Here is a 24,957-nt window from a genome sequence, read left to right on the forward strand (position 1 = left end):
CACTCAACCTGACCAACTCGGCTATGTCCTGTGCTGCAGTTCTCTGTCTTATCTAGATCATTTGCAATTGAATGGAATAGATCCCTTTTGGACAAAGTGGATTCACCTGCTGCTGCAGTGACCACAGGTGTGATAAGATCTAGAATTGGCATCTGGTGCGATCTCTCCGCTTCCACTCCAAAGAAAGTTACCTGTTTATTCCTATCATGCATTGGTTTTTGGGGTTTTCTTTGAGTAATGATGATCTCTTTAGTAGTCTGTTGGCGCCCTCTCCTGGAGGAATAGTTTGCTTGCTCTTGGACATTCTAAAAGAGAGGTCATGATAGACATTGAGCTTCTGAGCTCAATTGGGGACAGTCATGGGTGATGAATGTTTGCAACCTGCTGCAAAGCCTCATACCGCAATATAAGGAACGTCAAATACTAAGAAAGGGCGGCCTATGAAAGAATTACTACTTTCAATAAGTACACTTAAACGGCTAATTGGGAATAGAAAAACTGTAAAAAGCCCTCTGAGAAAGCCCCCCTCTAACCTTTGATAGTAAGCTTTTCTGTAGTCTGCCTGTTGATGTATTTTCCGTTTGAACTGTGCACAACATGAAGAGACGGAACACTGGCGGCTTGTCACAATGCCCCCGCTGACATCACAATAGCGCTGCTGCCTAGAAAACAAGCTGCGCAGCAGAAGTTGTTCTTTGGGTGGGAGGGTGGGCTAGTGTAAGGAGGGGGCAAGCTCTTTTTTTCCCGGGTGGTAGGGGGATGACAGGAGAAGGGATGCGGGTGGTGAGAAGGGTACAGAGGGCAGGGTTTGGGGGCTGGGAAGGAAAGGGAAAAGATTAGGGTTTGGGGATGATGAAAGGGCTTTCTACGGGTAAGGATGGCAAAGGGTGGCAGTGACGGAAAGTCAGGCAACCTGTCCTGTCCGTCTTTTTGTATCGTGAATTGGAAAGACTGCAAGGGGGAGGGGAGTTGCTTGCGCCCTAAAGGAGGAGTTATTCAGATTCATTGCAGTGGGGGGCGGCGGCTGCAAAACGCACCATTCTTCTTGTTTTTGCTCTGCAAAGCAGCCTTTTCAAGGGTTGGCTTGGGTGACAAAATGTCTTCTGTAGGCGTGGGTTTGTCTCCCTCTCGCTCTCTCTCCCTAAGATGTGTCCGGCATAGGCCAGGGTGCCACTCGAGGCCCAAACCAATTCTGGTTATCGCTTCTCGGCCTTTTGGCTAAGATCAAGTGTAGTATCTGTTCTTATCAGTTTAATATCTGATACGTCCCCTATCTGGGGACCATATATTAAATGGATTTTTAGAACAGGGAGATGGAAAAAGAGCTTGCTCTGTCCACTCCACGCATTGACCTGGTATTGCAGTACCTCCAGGACCGGTGCACCCCTTCTTAACCCAGTTTCCAAAAGCAGAACTCAATTCACCTGATTCATATTAGCCCGATTTAATGAATTGGAAGAAAGCATACGTCTTCATATGCACCTCAATTTGGCCCATTCACTTTTCACACTTCCTCCTTTTGTTTTTTATCTTTCACACTTTTGACTTTCTTTATTCATCCAAATAGCAAACTCATCACCACTCAACCTGACCAACTCGGCTATGTCCCGTGCTGCAGTTCTCTGTCTTATCTAGATCATTTGCAATTGAATGGAATAGATCCCTTTTGGACAAAGTGGATTCACCTGCTGCTGCAGTGACCACAGGTGTGATAAGATCTAGAATTGGCATCTGGTGCGATCTCTCCGCTTCCACTCCAAAGAAAGTTACCTGTTTATTCCTATCATGCATTGGTTTTTGGGGTTTTCTTTGAGTAATGATGATCTCTTTAGTAGTCTGTTGGCGCCCTCTCCTGGAGGAATAGTTTGCTTGCTCTTGGACATTCTAAAAGAGAGGTCATGATAGACATTGAGCTTCTGAGCTCAATTGGGGACAGTCATGGGTGATGAATGTTTGCAACCTGCTGCAAAGCCTCATACCGCAATATAAGGAACGTCAAATACTAAGAAAGGGCGGCCTATGAAAGAATTACTACTTTCAATAAGTACACTTAAACGGCTAATTGGGAATAGAAAAACTGTAAAAAGCCCTCTGAGAAAGCCCCCCTCTAACCTTTGATAGTAAGCTTTTCTGTAGTCTGCCTGTTGATGTATTTTCCGTTTGAACTGTGCACAACATGAAGAGACGGAACACTGGCGGCTTGTCACAATGCCCCCGCTGACATCACAATAGCGCTGCTGCCTAGAAAACAAGCTGCGCAGCAGAAGTTGTTCTTTGGGTGGGAGGGTGGGCTAGTGTAAGGAGGGGGCAAGCTCTTTTTTTCCCGGGTGGTAGGGGGATGACAGGAGAAGGGATGCGGGTGGTGAGAAGGGTACAGAGGGCAGGGTTTGGGGGCTGGGAAGGAAAGGGAAAAGATTAGGGTTTGGGGATGATGAAAGGGCTTTCTACGGGTAAGGATGGCAAAGGGTGGCAGTGACGGAAAGTCAGGCAACCTGTCCTGTCCGTCTTTTTGTATCGTGAATTGGAAAGACTGCAAGGGGGAGGGGAGTTGCTTGCGCCCTAAAGGAGGAGTTATTCAGATTCATTGCAGTGGGGGGCGGCGGCTGCAAAACGCACCATTCTTCTTGTTTTTGCTCTGCAAAGCAGCCTTTTCAAGGGTTGGCTTGGGTGACAAAATGTCTTCTGTAGGCGTGGGTTTGTCTCCCTCTCGCTCTCTCTCCCTAAGATGTGTCCGGCATAGGCCAGGGTGCCACTCGAGGCCCAAACCAATTCTGGTTATCGCTTCTCGGCCTTTTGGCTAAGATCAAGTGTAGTATCTGTTCTTATCAGTTTAATATCTGATACGTCCCCTATCTGGGGACCATATATTAAATGGATTTTTAGAACAGGGAGATGGAAAAAGAGCTTGCTCTGTCCACTCCACGCATTGACCTGGTATTGCAGTACCTCCAGGACCGGTGCACCCCTTCTTAACCCAGTTTCCAAAAGCAGAACTCAATTCACCTGATTCATATTAGCCCGATTTAATGAATTGGAAGAAAGCATACGTCTTCATATGCACCTCAATTTGGCCCATTCACTTTTCACACTTCCTCCTTTTGTTTTTTATCTTTCACACTTTTGACTTTCTTTATTCATCCAAATAGCAAACTCATCACCACTCAACCTGACCAACTCGGCTATGTCCCGTGCTGCAGTTCTCTGTCTTATCTAGATCATTTGCAATTGAATGGAATAGATCCCTTTTGGACAAAGTGGATTCACCTGCTGCTGCAGTGACCACAGGTGTGATAAGATCTAGAATTGGCATCTGGTGCGATCTCTCCGCTTCCACTCCAAAGAAAGTTACCTGTTTATTCCTATCATGCATTGGTTTTTGGGGTTTTCTTTGAGTAATGATGATCTCTTTAGTAGTCTGTTGGCGCCCTCTCCTGGAGGAATAGTTTGCTTGCTCTTGGACATTCTAAAAGAGAGGTCATGATAGACATTGAGCTTCTGAGCTCAATTGGGGACAGTCATGGGTGATGAATGTTTGCAACCTGCTGCAAAGCCTCATACCGCAATATAAGGAACGTCAAATACTAAGAAAGGGCGGCCTATGAAAGAATTACTACTTTCAATAAGTACACTTAAACGGCTAATTGGGAATAGAAAAACTGTAAAAAGCCCTCTGAGAAAGCCCCCCTCTAACCTTTGATAGTAAGCTTTTCTGTAGTCTGCCTGTTGATGTATTTTCCGTTTGAACTGTGCACAACATGAAGAGACGGAACACTGGCGGCTTGTCACAATGCCCCCGCTGACATCACAATAGCGCTGCTGCCTAGAAAACAAGCTGCGCAGCAGAAGTTGTTCTTTGGGTGGGAGGGTGGGCTAGTGTAAGGAGGGGGCAAGCTCTTTTTTTCCCGGGTGGTAGGGGGATGACAGGAGAAGGGATGCGGGTGGTGAGAAGGGTACAGAGGGCAGGGTTTGGGGGCTGGGAAGGAAAGGGAAAAGATTAGGGTTTGGGGATGATGAAAGGGCTTTCTACGGGTAAGGATGGCAAAGGGTGGCAGTGACGGAAAGTCAGGCAACCTGTCCTGTCCGTCTTTTTGTATCGTGAATTGGAAAGACTGCAAGGGGGAGGGGAGTTGCTTGCGCCCTAAAGGAGGAGTTATTCAGATTCATTGCAGTGGGGGGCGGCGGCTGCAAAACGCACCATTCTTCTTGTTTTTGCTCTGCAAAGCAGCCTTTTCAAGGGTTGGCTTGGGTGACAAAATGTCTTCTGTAGGCGTGGGTTTGTCTCCCTCTCGCTCTCTCTCCCTAAGATGTGTCCGGCATAGGCCAGGGTGCCACTCGAGGCCCAAACCAATTCTGGTTATCGCTTCTCGGCCTTTTGGCTAAGATCATGTGTAGTGTTGTTCGAAGAGGTGGTTTAAGCTCCAGGCCACCTTAGTACAATGATACACTGCACACTGGAAGGTTGCGCTTGCTAGTACTCTGGGTGGATAGTATATTCATCTAGAGGAAAACATGGCCCTACCAGGATCAAGGCTATTAGACTGAGTAAGGGTGGGGGGCTATAGTACAACGTGCCCCAGGACTGACGACCCTGGAGTGAGTCTGAGCTTGCTGGCTTGGGACCCCGGCAAGCCTTGGGCTCTGTAGCACACCGTACCTTGCCTTTTCATACTTTTTGAGCATATTACCCTATCCCGGCCTTCTGGCTAGGAAGGGAAATTTTTATAATCCCGGTCGGAGGTCTGGTCAGCTTTGGGCTGAGAAACTAACACCCGGTTGGAGGTCCGGGTCAGCTTCGGCTGAGAAACCAACACCCGGTTGGAGGTCTGGGTCAGCTTCGGCTGAGAAACCAACACCCGGTTGGAGGTCCGGTTAGCCTTGGGCTGAGAAACCAACACCGGTTGACGGTCCGGGCAGTTTCGGCTGTGAAACCAATAACTAGTAGCTCTCTACTCCACTTGGGTAAGATGCCTGGGTGGACGCTGGGAGCAACGACAAGGCTCAACCAGGCTTCGGCTTGGGGGAGCACCGAAGATCCCTGACCCTTGCTGTGGCCTTCTGGCTCGGAGGGACGGGGTTGATTTTTGGGGACCCTCTCCTCACGGTGGGGTCCACACGAATCCTAGCCTTTGCACTGTTTTTGGTGTGACTTCGGTCATGCATTTTTTGTGGTGCTTTGGAAAGCTTCATTAAATCAAAATCTGTTCTTATCAGTTTAATATCTGATACGTCCCCTATCTGGGGACCATATATTAAATGGATTTTTAGAACAGGGAGATGGAAAAAGAGCTTGCTCTGTCCACTCCACGCATTGACCTGGTATTGCAGTACCTCCAGGACCGGTGCACCCCTTCTTAACCCAGTTTCCAAAAGCAGAACTCAATTCACCTGATTCATATTAGCCCGATTTAATGAATTGGAAGAAAGCATACGTCTTCATATGCACCTCAATTTGGCCCATTCACTTTTCACACTTCCTCCTTTTGTTTTTTATCTTTCACACTTTTGACTTTCTTTATTCATCCAAATAGCAAACTCATCACCACTCAACCTGACCAACTCGGCTATGTCCCGTGCTGCAGTTCTCTGTCTTATCTAGATCATTTGCAATTGAATGGAATAGATCCCTTTTGGACAAAGTGGATTCACCTGCTGCTGCAGTGACCACAGGTGTGATAAGATCTAGAATTGGCATCTGGTGCGATCTCTCCGCTTCCACTCCAAAGAAAGTTACCTGTTTATTCCTATCATGCATTGGTTTTTGGGGTTTTCTTTGAGTAATGATGATCTCTTTAGTAGTCTGTTGGCGCCCTCTCCTGGAGGAATAGTTTGCTTGCTCTTGGACATTCTAAAAGAGAGGTCATGATAGACATTGAGCTTCTGAGCTCAATTGGGGACAGTCATGGGTGATGAATGTTTGCAACCTGCTGCAAAGCCTCATACCGCAATATAAGGAACGTCAAATACTAAGAAAGGGCGGCCTATGAAAGAATTACTACTTTCAATAAGTACACTTAAACGGCTAATTGGGAATAGAAAAACTGTAAAAAGCCCTCTGAGAAAGCCCCCCTCTAACCTTTGATAGTAAGCTTTTCTGTAGTCTGCCTGTTGATGTATTTTCCGTTTGAACTGTGCACAACATGAAGAGACGGAACACTGGCGGCTTGTCACAATGCCCCCGCTGACATCACAATAGCGCTGCTGCCTAGAAAACAAGCTGCGCAGCAGAAGTTGTTCTTTGGGTGGGAGGGTGGGCTAGTGTAAGGAGGGGGCAAGCTCTTTTTTTCCCGGGTGGTAGGGGGATGACAGGAGAAGGGATGCGGGTGGTGAGAAGGGTACAGAGGGCAGGGTTTGGGGGCTGGGAAGGAAAGGGAAAAGATTAGGGTTTGGGGATGATGAAAGGGCTTTCTACGGGTAAGGATGGCAAAGGGTGGCAGTGACGGAAAGTCAGGCAACCTGTCCTGTCCGTCTTTTTGTATCGTGAATTGGAAAGACTGCAAGGGGGAGGGGAGTTGCTTGCGCCCTAAAGGAGGAGTTATTCAGATTCATTGCAGTGGGGGGCGGCGGCTGCAAAACGCACCATTCTTCTTGTTTTTGCTCTGCAAAGCAGCCTTTTCAAGGGTTGGCTTGGGTGACAAAATGTCTTCTGTAGGCGTGGGTTTGTCTCCCTCTCGCTCTCTCTCCCTAAGATGTGTCCGGCATAGGCCAGGGTGCCACTCGAGGCCCAAACCAATTCTGGTTATCGCTTCTCGGCCTTTTGGCTAAGATCAAGTGTATTATCTGTTCTTATCAGTTTAATATCTGATACGTCCCCTATCTGGGGACCATATATTAAATGGATTTTTAGAACAGGGAGATGGAAAAAGAGCTTGCTCTGTCCACTCCACGCATTGACCTGGTATTGCAGTACCTCCAGGACCGGTGCACCCCTTCTTAACCCAGTTTCCAAAAGCAGAACTCAATTCACCTGATTCATATTAGCCCGATTTAATGAATTGGAAGGAAGCATACGTCTTCATATGCACCTCAATTTGGCCCATTCACTTTTCACACTTCCTCCTTTTGTTTTTTATCTTTCACACTTTTGACTTTCTTTATTCATCCAAATAGCAAACTCATCACCACTCAACCTGACCAACTCGGCTATGTCCCGTGCTGCAGTTCTCTGTCTTATCTAGATCATTTGCAATTGAATGGAATAGATCCCTTTTGGACAAAGTGGATTCACCTGCTGCTGCAGTGACCACAGGTGTGATAAGATCTAGAATTGGCATCTGGTGCGATCTCTCCGCTTCCACTCCAAAGAAAGTTACCTGTTTATTCCTATCATGCATTGGTTTTTGGGGTTTTCTTTGAGTAATGATGATCTCTTTAGTAGTCTGTTGGCGCCCTCTCCTGGAGGAATAGTTTGCTTGCTCTTGGACATTCTAAAAGAGAGGTCATGATAGACATTGAGCTTCTGAGCTCAATTGGGGACAGTCATGGGTGATGAATGTTTGCAACCTGCTGCAAAGCCTCATACCGCAATATAAGGAACGTCAAATACTAAGAAAGGGCGGCCTATGAAAGAATTACTACTTTCAATAAGTACACTTAAACGGCTAATTGGGAATAGAAAAACTGTAAAAAGCCCTCTGAGAAAGCCCCCCTCTAACCTTTGATAGTAAGCTTTTCTGTAGTCTGCCTGTTGATGTATTTTCCGTTTGAACTGTGCACAACATGAAGAGACGGAACACTGGCGGCTTGTCACAATGCCCCCGCTGACATCACAATAGCGCTGCTGCCTAGAAAACAAGCTGCGCAGCAGAAGTTGTTCTTTGGGTGGGAGGGTGGGCTAGTGTAAGGAGGGGGCAAGCTCTTTTTTTCCCGGGTGGTAGGGGGATGACAGGAGAAGGGATGCGGGTGGTGAGAAGGGTACAGAGGGCAGGGTTTGGGGGCTGGGAAGGAAAGGGAAAAGATTAGGGTTTGGGGATGATGAAAGGGCTTTCTACGGGTAAGGATGGCAAAGGGTGGCAGTGACGGAAAGTCAGGCAACCTGTCCTGTCCGTCTTTTTGTATCGTGAATTGGAAAGACTGCAAGGGGGAGGGGAGTTGCTTGCGCCCTAAAGGAGGAGTTATTCAGATTCATTGCAGTGGGGGGCGGCGGCTGCAAAACGCACCATTCTTCTTGTTTTTGCTCTGCAAAGCAGCCTTTTCAAGGGTTGGCTTGGGTGACAAAATGTCTTCTGTAGGCGTGGGTTTGTCTCCCTCTCGCTCTCTCTCCCTAAGATGTGTCCGGCATAGGCCAGGGTGCCACTCGAGGCCCAAACCAATTCTGGTTATCGCTTCTCGGCCTTTTGGCTAAGATCAAGTGTAGTGTTGTTCGAAGAGGTGGTTTAAGCTCCAGGCCACCTTAGTACAATGATACAATGCACACTGGAAGGTTGCGCTTGCTAGTACTCTGGGTGGATAGTATATTCATCAAGAGGAAAACATGGCCCTACCAGGATCGAGGCTATTAGACTGAGTAAGGGTGGGGGGCTATGGTACAACGTGCCCCAGGACTGACGACCCTGGAGTGAGTCTGAGCTTGCTGGCTTGGGACCCCGGCAAGCCTTGGGCTCTGTAGCACACCGTACCTTGCCTTTTCATACTTTTTGAGCATATTACCCTATCCTGGCCTTCTGGCTAGGAAGGGAAATTTTTATAATCCCGGTCGGAGGTCTGGTCAGCTTTGGGCTGAGAAACTAACACCCGGTTGGAGGTCCGGGTCAGCTTCGGCTGAGAAACCAACACCCGGTTGGAGGTCTGGGTCAGCTTCGGCTGAGAAACCAACACCCGGTTGGAGGTCCGGTTAGCCTTGGGCTGAGAAACCAACACCGGTTGACGGTCCGGGCAGTTTCGGCTGCGAAACCAACAACTAGTAGCTCTCTACTCCACTTGGGTAAGATGCCTGGGTGGACGCTGGGAGCAACAACAAGGCTCAACCAGGCTTCGGCTTGGGGGAGCACCGAAGATCCCTGACCCTTGCTGTGGCCTTCTGGCTCGGAGGGACGGGGTTGATTTTTGGGGACCCTCTCCTCACGGTGGGGTCCACACGAATCCTAGCCTTTGCACTGTTTTTGGTGTGACTTCGGTCATGCATTTTTTGTGGTGCTTTGGAAAGCTTCATTAAATCAAAAATCTGTTCTTATCAGTTTAATATCTGATACGTCCCCTATCTGGGGACCATATATTAAATGGATTTTTAGAACAGGGAGATGGAAAAAGAGCTTGCTCTGTCCACTCCACGCATTGACCTGGTATTGCAGTACCTCCAGGACCGGTGCACCCCTTCTTAACCCAGTTTCCAAAAGCAGAACTCAATTCACCTGATTCATATTAGCCCGATTTAATGAATTGGAAGAAAGCATACGTCTTCATATGCACCTCAATTTGGCCCATTCACTTTTCACACTTCCTCCTTTTGTTTTTTATCTTTCACACTTTTGACTTTCTTTATTCATCCAAATAGCAAACTCATCACCACTCAACCTGACCAACTCGGCTATGTCCCGTGCTGCAGTTCTCTGTCTTATCTAGATCATTTGCAATTGAATGGAATAGATCCCTTTTGGACAAAGTGGATTCACCTGCTGCTGCAGTGACCACAGGTGTGATAAGATCTAGAATTGGCATCTGGTGCGATCTCTCCGCTTCCACTCCAAAGAAAGTTACCTGTTTATTCCTATCATGCATTGGTTTTTGGGGTTTTCTTTGAGTAATGATGATCTCTTTAGTAGTCTGTTGGCGCCCTCTCCTGGAGGAATAGTTTGCTTGCTCTTGGACATTCTAAAAGAGAGGTCATGATAGACATTGAGCTTCTGAGCTCAATTGGGGACAGTCATGGGTGATGAATGTTTGCAACCTGCTGCAAAGCCTCATACCGCAATATAAGGAACGTCAAATACTAAGAAAGGGCGGCCTATGAAAGAATTACTACTTTCAATAAGTACACTTAAACGGCTAAATGGGAATAGAAAAACTGTAAAAAGCCCTCTGAGAAAGCCCCCCTCTAACCTTTGATAGTAAGCTTTTCTGTAGTCTGCCTGTTGATGTATTTTCCGTTTGAACTGTGCACAACATGAAGAGACGGAACACTGGCGGCTTGTCACAATGCCCCCGCTGACATCACAATAGCGCTGCTGCCTAGAAAACAAGCTGCGCAGCAGAAGTTGTTCTTTGGGTGGGAGGGTGGGCTAGTGTAAGGAGGGGGCAAGCTCTTTTTTTCCCGGGTGGTAGGGGGATGACAGGAGAAGGGATGCGGGTGGTGAGAAGGGTACAGAGGGCAGGGTTTGGGGGCTGGGAAGGAAAGGGAAAAGATTAGGGTTTGGGGATGATGAAAGGGCTTTCTACGGGTAAGGATGGCAAAGGGTGGCAGTGACGGAAAGTCAGGCAACCTGTCCTGTCCGTCTTTTTGTATCGTGAATTGGAAAGACTGCAAGGGGGAGGGGAGTTGCTTGCGCCCTAAAGGAGGAGTTATTCAGATTCATTGCAGTGGGGGGCGGCGGCTGCAAAACGCACCATTCTTCTTGTTTTTGCTCTGCAAAGCAGCCTTTTCAAGGGTTGGCTTGGGTGACAAAATGTCTTCTGTAGGCGTGGGTTTGTCTCCCTCTCGCTCTCTCTCCCTAAGATGTGTCCGGCATAGGCCAGGGTGCCACTCGAGGCCCAAACCAATTCTGGTTATCGCTTCTCGGCCTTTTGGCTAAGATCAAGTGTAGTGTTGTTCGAAGAGGTGGTTTAAGCTCCAGGCCACCTTAGTACAATGATACAATGCACACTGGAAGGTTGCGCTTGCTAGTACTCTGGGTGGATAGTATATTCATCTAGAGGAAAACATGGCCCTACCAGGATCGAGGCTATTAGACTGAGTAAGGGTGGGGGGCTATGGTACAACGTGCCCCAGGACTGACGACCCTGGAGTGAGTCTGAGCTTGCTGGCTTGGGACCCCGGCAAGCCTTGGGCTCTGTAGCACACCGTACCTTGCCTTTTCATACTTTTTGAGCATATTACCCTATCCCGGCCTTCTGGCTAGGAAGGGAAATTTTTATAATCCCGGTCGGAGGTCTGGTCAGCTTTGGGCTGAGAAACTAACACCCGGTTGGAGGTCTGGGTCAGCTTCGGCTGAGAAACCAACACCCGGTTGGAGGTCTGGGTCAGCTTCGGCTGAGAAACCAACACCCGGTTGGAGGTCCGGTTAGCCTTGGGCTGAGAAACCAACACCGGTTGACGGTCCGGGCAGTTTCGGCTGCGAAACCAACAACTAGTAGCTCTCTACTCCACTTGGGTAAGATGCCTGGGTGGACGCTGGGAGCAACGACAAGGCTCAACCAGGCTTCGGCTTGGGGGAGCACCGAAGATCCCTGACCCTTGCTGTGGCCTTCTGGCTCGGAGGGACGGGGTTGATTTTTGGGGACCCTCTCCTCACGGTGGGGTCCACACGAATCCTAGCCTTTGCACTGTTTTTGGTGTGACTTCGGTCATGCATTTTTTGTGGTGCTTTGGAAAGCTTCATTAAATCAAAATCTGTTCTTATCAGTACCCGGTTGGAGGTCCGGTTAGCCTTGGGCTGAGAAACCAACACCGGTTGACGGTCCGGGCAGTTTCGGCTGCGAAACCAACAACTAGTAGCTCTCTACTCCACTTGGGTAAGATGCCTGGGTGGACGCTGGGAGCAACGACAAGGCTCAACCAGGCTTCGTCTTGGGGGAGCACCGAAGATCCCTGACCCTTGCTGTGGCCTTCTGGCTCGGAGGGACGGGGTTGATTTTTGGGGACCCTCTCCTCACGGAGGGGTCCACACGAATCCTAGCCTTTGCACTGTTTTTGGTGTGACTTCGGTCATGCATTTTTTGCGGTGCTTTGGAAAGCTTCATTAAATCAAAAATCTGTTCTTATCAGTTTAATATCTGATACGTCCCCTATCTGGGGACCATATATTAAATGGATTTTTAGAACAGGGAGATGGAAAAAGAGCTTGCTCTGTCCACTCCACGCATTGACCTGGTATTGCAGTACCTCCAGGACCGGTGCACCCCTTCTTAACCCAGTTTCCAAAAGCAGAACTCAATTCACCTGATTCATATTAGCCCGATTTAATGAATTGGAAGAAAGCATACGTCTTCATATGCACCTCAATTTGGCCCATTCACTTTTCACACTTCCTCCTTTTGTTTTTTATCTTTCACACTTTTGACTTTCTTTATTCATCCAAATAGCAAACTCATCACCACTCAACCTGACCAACTCGGCTATGTCCCGTGCTGCAGTTCTCTGTCTTATCTAGATCATTTGCAATTGAATGGAATAGATCCCTTTTGGACAAAGTGGATTCACCTGCTGCTGCAGTGACCACAGGTGTGATAAGATCTAGAATTGGCATCTGGTGCGATCTCTCCGCTTCCACTCCAAAGAAAGTTACCTGTTTATTCCTATCATGCATTGGTTTTTGGGGTTTTCTTTGAGTAATGATGATCTCTTTAGTAGTCTGTTGGCGCCCTCTCCTGGAGGAATAGTTTGCTTGCTCTTGGACATTCTAAAAGAGAGGTCATGATAGACATTGAGCTTCTGAGCTCAATTGGGGACAGTCATGGGTGATGAATGTTTGCAACCTGCTGCAAAGCCTCATACCGCAATATAAGGAACGTCAAATACTAAGAAAGGGCGGCCTATGAAAGAATTACTACTTTCAATAAGTACACTTAAACGGCTAATTGGGAATAGAAAAACTGTAAAAAGCCCTCTGAGAAAGCCCCCCTCTAACCTTTGATAGTAAGCTTTTCTGTAGTCTGCCTGTTGATGTATTTTCCGTTTGAACTGTGCACAACATGAAGAGACGGAACACTGGCGGCTTGTCACAATGCCCCCGCTGACATCACAATAGCGCTGCTGCCTAGAAAACAAGCTGCGCAGCAGAAGTTGTTCTTTGGGTGGGAGGGTGGGCTAGTGTAAGGAGGGGGCAAGCTCTTTTTTTCCCGGGTGGTAGGGGGATGACAGGAGAAGGGATGCGGGTGGTGAGAAGGGTACAGAGGGCAGGGTTTGGGGGCTGGGAAGGAAAGGGAAAAGATTAGGGTTTGGGGATGATGAAAGGGCTTTCTACGGGTAAGGATGGCAAAGGGTGGCAGTGACGGAAAGTCAGGCAACCTGTCCTGTCCGTCTTTTTGTATCGTGAATTGGAAAGACTGCAAGGGGGAGGGGAGTTGCTTGCGCCCTAAAGGAGGAGTTATTCAGATTCATTGCAGTGGGGGGCGGCGGCTGCAAAACGCACCATTCTTCTTGTTTTTGCTCTGCAAAGCAGCCTTTTCAAGGGTTGGCTTGGGTGACAAAATGTCTTCTGTAGGCGTGGGTTTGTCTCCCTCTCGCTCTCTCTCCCTAAGATGTGTCCGGCATAGGCCAGGGTGCCACTCGAGGCCCAAACCAATTCTGGTTATCGCTTCTCGGCCTTTTGGCTAAGATCAAGTGTAGTGTTGTTCGAAGAGGTGGTTTAAGCTCCAGGCCACCTTAGTACAATGATACAATGCACACTGGAAGGTTGCGCTTGCTAGTACTCTGGGTGGATAGTATATTCATCTAGTGGAAAACATGGCCCTACCAGGATCGAGGCTATTAGACTGAGTAAGGATGGGGGGCTATGGTACAACGTGCCCCAGGACTGACGACCCTGGAGTGAGTCTGAGCTTGCTGGCTTGGGACCCCGGCAAGCCTTGGGCTCTGTAGCACACCGTACCTTGCCTTTTCATACTTTTTGAGCATATTACCCTATCCCGGCCTTCTGGCTAGGAAGGGAAATTTTTATAATCCCGGTCGGAGGTCTGGTCAGCTTTGGGCTGAGAAACTAACACCCGGTTGGAGGTCCGGGTCAGCTTCGGCTGAGAAACCAACACCCGGTTGGAGGTCTGGGTCAGCTTCGGCTGAGAAACCAACACCCGGTTGGAGGTCCGGTTAGCCTTGGGCTGAGAAACCAACACCGGTTGACGGTCCGGGCAGTTTCGGCTGCGAAACCAACAACTAGTAGCTCTCTACTCCACTTGGGTAAGATGCCTGGGTGGACGCTGGGAGCAACGACAAGGCTCAACCAGGCTTCGGCTTGGGGGAGCACCGAAGATCCCTGACCCTTGCTGTGGCCTTCTGGCTCGGAGGGACGGGGTTGATTTTTGGGGACCCTCTCCTCACGGTGGGGTCCACACGAATCCTAGCCTTTGCACTGTTTTTGGTGTGACTTCGGTCATGCATTTTTTGTGGTGCTTTGGAAAGCTTCATTAAATCAAAATCTGTTCTTATCAGTTTAATATCTGATACGTCCCCTATCTGGGGACCATATATTAAATGAATTTTTAGAACAGGGAGATGGAAAAAGAGCTTGCTCTGTCCACTCCACGCATTGACCTGGTATTGCAGTACCTCCAGGACCGGTGCACCCCTTCTTAACCCAGTTTCCAAAAGCAGAACTCAATTCACCTGATTCATATTAGCCCGATTTAATGAATTGGAAGAAAGCATACGTCTTCATATGCACCTCAATTTGGCCCATTCACTTTTCACACTTCCTCCTTTTGTTTTTTATCTTTCACACTTTTGACTTTCTTTATTCATCCAAATAGCAAACTCATCACCACTCAACCTGACCAACTCGGCTATGTCCCGTGCTGCAGTTCTCTGTCTTATCTAGATCATTTGCAATTGAATGGAATAGATCCCTTTTGGACAAAGTGGATTCACCTGCTGCTGCAGTGACCACAGGTGTGATAAGATCTAGAATTGGCATCTGGTGCGATCTCTCCGCTTCCACTCCAAAGAAAGTTACCTGTTTATTCCTATCATGCATTGGTTTTTGGGGTTTTCTTTGAGTAATGATGATCTCTTTAGTAGTCTGTTGGCGCCCTCTCCTGGAGGAATAGTTTGCTTGCTCTTGGACATTCTAAAAGAGAGGTCATGATAGACGTTGAGCTTCTGAGCTCAATTGGGGACAGTCATGGGTGATGAATGTTTGCAACCTGCTGCAAAGCCTCATACCGCAATATAAGGAACGTCAAATACTAAGAAAGGGCGGCCTATGAAAGAATTACTACTTTCAATAAGTACACTTAAACGGCTAATTGGGAATAGAAAAACTGTAAAAAGCCCTCTGAGAAAGCCCCCCTCTAACCTTTGATAGTAAGCTTTTCTGTAGTCTGCCTGTTGATGTATTTTCCGTTTGAACTGTGCACAACATGAAGAGACGGAACACTGGCGGCTTGTCACAATGCCCCCGCTGACATCACAATAGCGCTGCTGCCTAGAAAACAAGCTGCGCAGCAGAAGTTGTTCTTTGGGTGGGAGGGTGGGCTAGTGTAAGGAGGGGGCAAGCTCTTTTTTTCCCGGGTGGTAGGGGGATGACAGGAGAAGGGATGCGGGTGGTGAGAAGGGTACAGAGGGCAGGGTTTGGGGGCTGGGAAGGAAAGGGAAAAGATTAGGGTTTGGGGATGATGAAAGGGCTTTCTACGGGTAAGGATGGCAAAGGGTGGCAGTGACGGAAAGTCAGGCAACCTGTCCTGTCCGTCTTTTTGTATCGTGAATTGGAAAGACTGCAAGGGGGAGGGGAGTTGCTTGCGCCCTAAAGGAGGAGTTATTCAGATTCATTGCAGTGGGGGGCGGCGGCTGCAAAACGCACCATTCTTCTTGTTTTTGCTCTGCAAAGCAGCCTTTTCAAGGGTTGGCTTGGGTGACAAAATGTCTTCTGTAGGCGTGGGTTTGTCTCCCTCTCGCTCTCTCTCCCTAAGATGTGTCCGGCATAGGCCAGGGTGCCACTCGAGGCCCAAACCAATTCTGGTTATCGCTTCTCGGCCTTTTGGCTAAGATCAAGTGTAGTATCGTTCGAAAAGGTGGATTAAGGCTCCGGCCACCTTAGTACAATGATGCAATGCACACTGGAAGGATGCGCTTGTTAGTACTTTGGGAGGATAGTATATCCATCTAGAGGAAACCATGGCCCTACCAGGATCGAGGCTATTAGACTGAGTAAGTGTGGGGGTTATGGTGCAATGTGCCCCAGGAATGGACACCCTGGAGGGAGTCTGAACTTGCTAGGTTGGGACCCTGGTAAGCCTCAGACTCTGTCGCACGCCGCGCCTTGCCTATTCATACTTTCCAAGCATATTGCCCTATCCCGGCCTTCTGGCTAAGAAGGGAAATTTTTATAATCCCGGTCGGAGGTCCGGTCAGCTTTGGGCTGAGAAACCAACACCCGGTTGGAGGTCCGGGTCAGCTTTGGCTGAGAAACCAACACCCGGTTGGAGGTCCGGTTAGCCTTGGGCTGAGAAACCAACACCCGGTTGGAGGTCCGGTCAGCCTTGGGCTGAGAAACCAACACCCGGTTGGAGGTCCGGTCAGCCTTGGGCTGAGAAACCAACACCGGTTGACGGTCCGGGCAGTCTCGGCTGCGAAACCAACGACTAGTAGCTCCCTACTCCACTTGGGTAAGATGCCTCGGTGGACGCTGGGAGCAACAACAAGGCTCAACCAGGCTTCGGCTTGGGGGAGCACCGAAGATCCCTGACCCTCGCTGTGGCCTTCTGGCTCGGAGGGACGGGGTTGATTTTTGGGGATCCTCTTCTCACGGAGGGGTCCACACGAATCCTAGCCTTTGCACTGTTTTTGGTGTGACTTCGGTCATGCATTTTTGCGGTGCTTTGGAAAGCTTCATTAAATCAAAATCTGTTCTTATCAGTTTAATATCTGATACGTCCCCTATCTGGGGACCATATATTAAATGGATTTTTAGAACAGGGAGATGGAAAAAGAGCTTGCTCTGTCCACTCCACGCATTGACCTGGTATTGCAGTACCTCCAGGACCGGTGCACCCCTTCTTAACCCAGTTTCCAAAAGCAGAACTCAATTCACCTGATTCATATTAGCCCGATTTAATGAATTGGAAGAAAGCATACGTCTTCATATGCACCTCAATTTGGCCCATTCACTTTTCACACTTCCTCCTTTTGTTTTTTATCTTTCACACTTTTGACTTTCTTTATTCATCCAAATAGCAAACTCATCACCACTCAACCTGACCAACTCGGCTATGTCCCGTGCTGCAGTTCTCTGTCTTATCTAGATCATTTGCAATTGAATGGAATAGATCCCTTTTGGACAAAGTGGATTCACCTGCTGCTGCAGTGACCACAGGTGTGATAAGATCTAGAATTGGCATCTGGTGCGATCTCTCCGCTTCCACTCCAAAGAAAGTTACCTGTTTATTCCTATCATGCATTGGTTTTTGGGGTTTTCTTTGAGTAATGATGATCTCTTTAGTAGTCTGTTGGCGCCCTCTCCTGGAGGAATAATTTGCTTGCTCTTGGACATTCTAAAAGAGAGGTCATGATAGACATTGAGCTTCTGAGCTCAATTGGGGACAGTCATGGGTGATGAATGTTTGCAACCTGCTGCAAAGCCTCATACCGCAATATAAGGAACGTCAAATACTAAGAAAGGGCGGCCTATGAAAGAATTACTACTTTCAATAAGTACACTTAAACGGCTAATTGGGAATAGAAAAACTGTAAAAAGCCCTCTGAGAAAGCCCCCCTCTAACCTTTGATAGTAAGCTTTTCTGTAGTCTGCCTGTTGATGTATTTTCCGTTTGAACTGTGCACAACATGAAGAGACGGAACACTGGCGGCTTGTCACAATGCCCCCGCTGACATCACAATAGCGCTGCTGCCTAGAAAACAAGCTGCGCAGCAGAAGTTGTTCTTTGGGTGGGAGGGTGGGCTAGTGTAAGGAGGGGGCAAGCTCTTTTTTTCCCGGGTGGTAGGGGGATGACAGGAGAAGGGATGCGGGTGGTGAGAAGGGTACAGAGGGCAGGGTTTGGGGGCTGGGAAGGAAAGGGAAAAGATTAGGGTTTGGGGATGATGAAAGGGCTTTCTACGGGTAAGGATGGCAAAGGGTGGCAGTGACGGAAAGTCAGGCAACCTGTCCTGTCCGTCTTTTTGTATCGTGAATTGGAAAGACTGCAAGGGGGAGGGGAGTTGCTTGCGCCCTAAAGGAGGAGTTATTCAGATTCATTGCAGTGGGGGGCGGCGGCTGCAAAACGCACCATTCTTCTTGTTTTTGCTCTGCAAAGCAGCCTTTTCAAGGGTTGGCTTGGGTGACAAAATGTCTTCTGTAGGCGTGGGTTTGTCTCCCTCTCGCTCTCTCTCCCTAAGATGTGTCCGGCATAGGCCAGGGTGCCACTCGAGGCCCAAACCAATTCTGGTTATCGCTTCTCGGCCTTTTGGCTAAGATCAAGTGTAGTATCTGTTCTTATCAGTTTAATATCTGATACGTCCCCTATCTGGGGACCATATATTAAATGGATTTTTAGAACAGGGAGATGGAAAAAGAGCTTTCTCTGTCCACTCCACGCATTGACCTGGTATTGCAGTACCTCCAGGACCGGTGCACCCCTTCTTAACCCAGTTTCCAAAAGCAGAACTCAATTCACCTGATTCATATTAGCCCGATTTAATGAATTGGAAGAAAGCATACGTCTTCATATGCACCTCAATTTGGCCCATTCACTTTTCACACTTCCTCCTTTTGTTTTTTATCTTTCACACTTTTGACTTTCTTTATTCATCCAAATAGCAAACTCATCACCACTCAACCTGACCAACTCGGCTATGTCCCGTGCTGCAGTTCTCTGTCTTATCTAGATCATTTGCAATTGAATGGAATAGATCCCTTTTGGACAAAGTGGATTCACCTGCTGCTGCAGTGACCACAGGTGTGATAAGATCTAGAATTGGCATCTGGTGCGATCTCTCCGCTTCCACTCCAAAGAAAGTTACCTGTTTATTCCTATCATGCATTGGTTTTTGGGGTTTTCTTTGAGTAATGATGATCTCTTTAGTAGTCTGTTGGCGCCCTCTCCTGGAGGAATAGTTTGCTTGCTCTTGGACATTCTAAAAGAGAGGTCATGATAGACATTGAGCTTCTGAGCTCAATTGGGGACAGTCATGGGTGATGAATGTTTGCAACCTGCTGCAAAGCCTCATACCGCAATATAAGGAACGTCAAATACTAAGAAAGGGCGGCCTATGAAAGAATTACTACTTTCAATAAGTACACTTAAACGGCTAATTGGGAATAGAAAAACTGTAAAAAGCCCTCTGAGAAAGCCCCCCTCTAACCTTTGATAGTAAGCTTTTCTGTAGTCTGCCTGTTGATGTATTTTCCGTTTGAACTGTGCACAACATGAAGAGACGGAACACTGGCGGCTTGTCACAATGCCCCCGCTGACATCACAATAGCGCTGCTGCCTAGAAAACAAGCTGCGCAGCAGAAGTTGTTCTTTGGGTGGGAGGGTGGGCTAGTGTAAGGAGGGGGCAAGCTCTTTTTTTCCCGGGTGGTAGGGGGATGACAGGAGAAGGGATGCGGGTGGTGAGAAGGGTACAGAGGGCAGGGTTTGGGGGCTGGGAAGGAAAGGGAAAAGATTAGGGTTTGGGGATGATGAAAGGGCTTTCTACGGGTAAGGATGGCAAAGGGTGGCAGTGACGGAAAGTCAGGCAACCTGTCCTGTCCGTCTTTTTGTATCGTGAATTGGAAAGACTGCAAGGGAAGGGGAGTTGCTTGCGCCCTAAAGGAGGAGTTATTCAGATTCATTGCAGTGGGGGGCGGCGGCTGCAAAACGCACCATTCTTCTTGTTTTTGCTCTGCAAAGCAGCCTTTTCAAGGGTTGGCTTGGGTGACAAAATGTCTTCTGTAGGCGTGGGTTTGTCTCCCTCTCGCTCTCTCTCCCTAAGATGTGTCCGGCATAGGCCAGGGTGCCACTCGAGGCCCAAACCAATTCTGGTTATCGCTTCTCGGCCTTTTGGCTAAGATCAAGTGTAGTATCGTTCGAAAAGGTGGTTTAAGGCTCCGGCCACCTTAGTACAATGATGCAATGCACACTGGAAGGTTGCACTTGTTAGTACTTTGGGAGGATAGTATATCCATCTAGAGGAAACCATGGCCCTACCAGGATTGAGGCTATTAGACTGAGTAAGTGTGGGGGTTATGGTGCAATGTGCCCCAGGAATGGACACCCTGGAGGGAGTCTGAACTTGCTAGGTTGGGACCCTGATAAGCCTCAGACTCTGTCGCACGCCGCGCCTTGCCTATTCATACTTTCCAAGCATATTGCCCTATCCTGGCCTTCTGGCTAAGAAGGGAAATTTTTATAATCCCGGTCGGAAGTCCGGTCAGCTTTGGGCTGAGAAACCAACACCCGGTTGGAGGTCCGGGTCAGCTTTGGCTGAGAAACCAACACCCGGTTGGAGGTCCGGTTAGCCTTGGGCTGAGAAACCAACACCCGGTTGGAGGTCCGGTCAGCCTTGGGCTGAGAAACCAACACCCGGTTGGAGGTCCGGTCAGCCTTGGGCTGAGAAACCAACACCGGTTGACGGTCCGGGCAGTCTCGGCTGCGAAACCAACGACTAGTAGCTCCCTACTCCACTTGGGTAAGATGCCTCGGTGGACGCTGGGAGCAACAACAAGGCTCAACCAGGCTTCGGCTTGGGGGAGCACCGAAGATCCCTGACCCTCGCTGTGGCCTTCTGGCTCGGAGGGACGGGGTTGATTTTTGGGGATCCTCTTCTCACGGAGGGGTCCACACAAATCCTAGCCTTTGCACTGTTTTTGGTGTGACTTCGGTCATGCATTTTTGCGGTGCTTTGGAAAGCTTCATTAAATCAAAATCTGTTCTTATCAGAACAAACTGAGCTAGCTACACTTGACGAGATACGATCAGGGAGACGAGCTCCAAAGCCCAGCCGAGACCGGAAGAGGGAGATCGGACGGAAGAAGAGCTTGGCAGAAAGAAGCAAGAAGACGAAGGCTCGGAGAAGACTTGGGGAGACCAGAGGAACTTCGAGGAGGAACACAGCGGGAGAAGACACCCGGAGAAGAATCCAAGATCCAGCTCCGGGAACTCAAGCAGGAACCAGCCATGGCAAGCAAGCCAGAGAAGGCAGCCAAGAAGGCTCAGGACCCAGGGACCTCCAGGAAGGCTCATCCAGAGGCTTCTTCGGCCCAAGAGGCCCCTACCTCCGACGCCAGCCAGCCGGAGGGAGCCCGGACGCCGCCTGAAAAGGCTCCAACCCTGGAGCCTTGGATGCGGCAGACGGTCGCCCTGAAGCTAAAGGCGGTGGATGGTAGGTTGCCGGACATGTCCAGCGACGTGTTCTGCAAGAAGATGATTCTGGATCAGGGCTTCTCCAGGGCGGAAACCCTGAGTGTCCAGACCTTCATGACTGGCATTTTTCTGGTAACCTTTGCCACGGTGAATGCCTGCAGGAGATACTGGGAGGCGATGAACGCAGCGATGCCGGACTCCCCTTTTCATTCCTTTTTAGGATCCTGTCCTATACAGAGGGATGAGAAGAGGATCACGGTCTCCATGCGGAACCCGCACACCCCAGGAAGAGACATCTCCACGTTCCTGGGACGTCTCTGCACAGTGGTGAGGGAGCCATCCCACATCCTTAACGGCAACGGATTCTGGACGGGTAAGTGGTCAGTAACCGTTCGACTCTACAGGGAACCAGCATCCGAGGATGGTCTCCAGCACCTGCCCCCGACATTCTCTCTGGGAAACTCCTTTGGTCTCATCTACTACCCGGACATGCCACACAACTGCAGGAAATGTGGCGGGAAAGGGCATTCGATGAAGACCTGCAAGGAGGACGCCTGCAGGGTTTGCCGGGTGACAGGACACAGCTCCAAGGACTGCCCAAAGAAGAAGACTTGCAACCTATGTGGACAGGCGGACCACCTTTACAAGGACTGCCCACAGCGGGAGAAATCCTGGGCAAGGGTTGCCGCGGCGACCCAGTATCGGGTAATCACAGCTTCGTCGACCAAGGCAGCTACGACCAAGGCCACAGAGGCCAAGGACAAGGCGGCCAAGAACCCGGCGACCGTGGCTCCAGCCGATGCCCCAGCAGCCACGGAGTCCAGGGAAAAGAAGGGTAAGAAAACTGTTGCCCCCTCCCTGGTCCCCCCCCCTGTCACCCCTGTCCAAACCCCTCCCCCCCCGGCCAACCCTACTGAGGATTCCACTACCTCCACCTCATTTCCCTACTCCTCAGTTGGTCTCCTCACCCCCCCCCCAAAGCCCACTCTCCCTCCCCAGACCATGAGAGCAGAGGGCCTCAGCACTCTTGCACTTTTCACCGAGGAGGATTTTCCAGCTCTTGTCTCCTCAGGTACAGGCCAAAGGAAAAGGAAGGTGGAAGATAGTCCTGTCGCAGAACCTTCCAAGCTGTTCATTGTGGACCCCAATCCACCCCAGGAAGAGGAGGATGGCCTCCTCCCAGAACCGAACGTGTTGGAGCAGATGGTGGAGTCCCTTGTGGCCGAAGAAGAAATGGAGGAGTCGGAAGCCACTGAGGCACCATCCCTGCTTGATCAGCTAGCAGAAGAGGGTCTGCTGGAGATACCCTTACCAGCAGGTGCCAAAGAGGAAGAACCGCCCGACCGGAGTGGTAACTAAGGCACACCGCCTGCTCTAACTTTCTCTTTCCTCCAATGACTGCTAACATTAACATCTTTTCCATTAATGTTAGGAGCATCAGAGACAAGTTCCGACGTCAGACAATTTTTACGTTCCTTAACACTCAGTCTAGTGATGTATTTTTCCTGCAGGAATGCTCCCTTCCCTCCTCTAGGTCCTTCAACCATCTGGCCAGGGAGTGGACCCATGGCCCATCCTACTGGTCTGGCGGGGGCGACTGTAGGTCCGCGGGGGTCGCCGTGCTGATCAGGGGAAGCGCCTTCACATTGGACTCTGTTCAGGAAATCGTCTGCGGCAGGTTACTGCTCGTGGATGGCACCTGGGCGGGAGAACCTGTCAGGTTCATCAATGTGTATGCTTCTCCTGTGAAGAGCGATCGACTGGAGCTCCTCCAAGCCCTGCGCCCTCAGCTCGCTACCGCCAGGACGGTAGTGATGGCCGGGGATTTCAACTGCCCGATTGAGGAGGATGGACGCAGTTCTGGAACGGCTGCCAAGTTGGTCGTCACATCCAAACTGCTCATTGAGATGGTGACCGAAGCCTCTCTTGTGGACGTTGTTGGCTCCATCGGACACGGATCCGTGAACTATTCATGGTGCCGATCCGATGGCTCGCTGCGTTCCAGGATTGACTTTGTGTTTACCTCTCGGGCGGTTGGGCGGAGTGGGCACTCGATGGTCCCCTGCTTCTTCTCTGACCACAGAGCCATTCACTTTCAAGGTGTGCTGGGCCATGGCTTCCCCATTGGCCCGGGCTCCTGGAAGCTGAACTGCTCTCTGCTGGAAAAGGGTGAGATTCTGGAGGAGCTTAGAGCTGCCTACTCCACGTGGCGGGCCTACAAGGCGGGCTTCCAGTCTGTTTCTGACTGGTGGGAATACGTTAAACTCGAGTTCCGTTTCTTCTTTCAGGCAAAGAGTCAACAACAGGCGTGTCTGAAGAGGAGGGACTTCAGGAGACTCCAGCGTGAGCTGCGTTCCCTGCAGGACCTTCTTCGATGCGGCTGGGACGTGAGAGAGGAGCTGGAGGAGACTAAGAGGAGCCTGAAAAGGCACTTCGAGGAGGAGTCCGAGCGAATTGTCTTCCGTTCCAAAGTGGAGAACCTGGAGAAGGGTGAGAAATGTAACTCGTTCTTTTTCAGGAAACTCCACGCCGGTCACACGCCCATGAATGAACTACGAGACGAGAGTGGAAACATGCGACGCGGGAAAGAGAACGTGATGAAGGTCGTCAGCGACTTCTACAGCGAACTCTACGCCCGCAAGACTACTGACCCCGAGGCCGCCGATAAGTTCCTGTCAGGTATCACTAACCATCTTGACCCTGCAGACGCGGCGGCCATGGATGTTCCTCTGACGGTGGACGAGCTGCTCTCGGCCGCCAAATCCTTTAGTTCTGGCAGGACACCGGGCAGTGACGGCCTCCCAGCAGAGCTCTATGTAGCGCTGGGAGACCTAATCTGTCCGGACCTGTTATGGCTGTATGAGGAGATGGTGGTGGAGGGCAGAATGCCTCCATCTCTGAGGGAAGGAATGGTCACGATCCTGTACAAGCGTAAAGGAGAGAGGTGCGACCTGAAGAATTGGCGTCCCATCACCCTTCTGAACGTCGACTACAAGATCCTGGCCAAGACGATGGCAACGAGATTGAAGACTGTTATCGGACGGATCATCCACCCGGACCAGACCTGCGGCATCCCCGGACGTCGCATCGCAGACAGCCTGGCTCTCATGCGGGACACGGTCGAGTACATCAAAGCCCGCCGGGTGCACGCAGCCCTGATCTCGTTGGATCAGGAAAAGGCCTTCGACCGTGTTTCCCATGAGTTCCTGGGCAAAGCTCTGCACAGGTTAGGTTTGGGTAACATGTTTTGCTTGTATGTCCAACTAATGTATTTTGATATTCACAGCTCGGTGTTGGTAAACGGCTGGAAGACTGACCCCTTCCCGGTCCTCTCAGGGGTCAGACAAGGCTGTCCTCTGTCACCTCTTCTTTTTGTTTGTGTTATAGAACTCTTTGCAGAGGCTATCCGGCGGAATGGAGAGATCAGAGGGATCACCGCACCAGGACCAGAACGCTTCGAGGTCAAGTGCTCGCTCTACATGGACGACGTGACCGTCTTCTGCGCGGACCGGCGCTCAGTCGACACCCTCGTCCAGACCTGTGAGACCTTCGGACGGGCTTCGGGAGCCAAAGTCAACTGCGGGAAGTCGGAAGCCATGCTCTTCGGGGACTGGCAGCCGGCCTCTTCCGCCCCCTTCCCTTTCAGCATCCAGCCGGATTTCATCAAGGTTCTTGGAGTCTGGTTCGGGAAGGAAGGAGCAGCCCTCAAGTCCTGGGAGGAACGCTTGACCAAGATCACCCAACGGATCGGTCTGTGGAGCCTCAGACGCCTCACCTGTGAGGGCAAAGCACTGGTCCTGCGTAACGAGGTAC

At 49.9% G+C, this 24,957-nt stretch overlaps 9 non-coding genes and 2 pseudogenes across 9 annotated transcripts; all 11 read left to right on the forward strand.

Moving 5' to 3' along the window:
• The first annotated feature begins 1,198 nt into the window (after positions 1 to 1,198).
• Positions 1,199 to 1,389, forward strand: LOC142261983 (U2 spliceosomal RNA). Its single transcript, XR_012729463.1, has one exon. It is a non-coding gene; the product is annotated as a U2 spliceosomal RNA (small nuclear RNA).
• A 1,388-nt stretch (positions 1,390 to 2,777) lies between these two features.
• LOC142261984 (U2 spliceosomal RNA) lies at positions 2,778 to 2,968 on the forward strand. The gene has a single exon (XR_012729464.1). It is a non-coding gene; the product is annotated as a U2 spliceosomal RNA (small nuclear RNA).
• Positions 2,969 to 5,154: 2,186 nt separating this feature from the next.
• On the forward strand, positions 5,155 to 5,350 carry LOC142261917 (U2 spliceosomal RNA). Its single transcript, XR_012729433.1, has one exon. It is a non-coding gene; the product is annotated as a U2 spliceosomal RNA (small nuclear RNA).
• Positions 5,351 to 6,738: 1,388 nt separating this feature from the next.
• LOC142261994 (U2 spliceosomal RNA) lies at positions 6,739 to 6,929 on the forward strand. Its single transcript, XR_012729473.1, has one exon. It is a non-coding gene; the product is annotated as a U2 spliceosomal RNA (small nuclear RNA).
• A 2,190-nt stretch (positions 6,930 to 9,119) lies between these two features.
• LOC142262006 (U2 spliceosomal RNA) lies at positions 9,120 to 9,312 on the forward strand. The gene has a single exon (XR_012729480.1). It is a non-coding gene; the product is annotated as a U2 spliceosomal RNA (small nuclear RNA).
• Positions 9,313 to 11,863: 2,551 nt separating this feature from the next.
• Positions 11,864 to 12,056, forward strand: LOC142261902 (U2 spliceosomal RNA). Its single transcript, XR_012729421.1, has one exon. It is a non-coding gene; the product is annotated as a U2 spliceosomal RNA (small nuclear RNA).
• Positions 12,057 to 14,242: 2,186 nt separating this feature from the next.
• Positions 14,243 to 14,438, forward strand: LOC142262026 (U2 spliceosomal RNA). Its single transcript, XR_012729492.1, has one exon. It is a non-coding gene; the product is annotated as a U2 spliceosomal RNA (small nuclear RNA).
• A 1,388-nt stretch (positions 14,439 to 15,826) lies between these two features.
• LOC142261980 (U2 spliceosomal RNA) lies at positions 15,827 to 15,902 on the forward strand (annotated as a pseudogene).
• Positions 15,903 to 16,665: 763 nt separating this feature from the next.
• Positions 16,666 to 16,860, forward strand: LOC142261913 (U2 spliceosomal RNA). Its single transcript, XR_012729430.1, has one exon. It is a non-coding gene; the product is annotated as a U2 spliceosomal RNA (small nuclear RNA).
• Positions 16,861 to 18,248: 1,388 nt separating this feature from the next.
• Positions 18,249 to 18,439, forward strand: LOC142261995 (U2 spliceosomal RNA). Its single transcript, XR_012729474.1, has one exon. It is a non-coding gene; the product is annotated as a U2 spliceosomal RNA (small nuclear RNA).
• Positions 18,440 to 19,826: 1,387 nt separating this feature from the next.
• LOC142261971 (U2 spliceosomal RNA) lies at positions 19,827 to 19,968 on the forward strand (annotated as a pseudogene).
• The last annotated feature ends 4,989 nt before the right edge of the window (positions 19,969 to 24,957 follow it).

This window comes from Anomaloglossus baeobatrachus, unplaced genomic scaffold (assembly GCF_048569485.1).
Source record: "Anomaloglossus baeobatrachus isolate aAnoBae1 unplaced genomic scaffold, aAnoBae1.hap1 Scaffold_2405, whole genome shotgun sequence".
In the NCBI taxonomy this organism is placed as follows: domain Eukaryota; kingdom Metazoa; phylum Chordata; class Amphibia; order Anura; family Aromobatidae; genus Anomaloglossus; species Anomaloglossus baeobatrachus.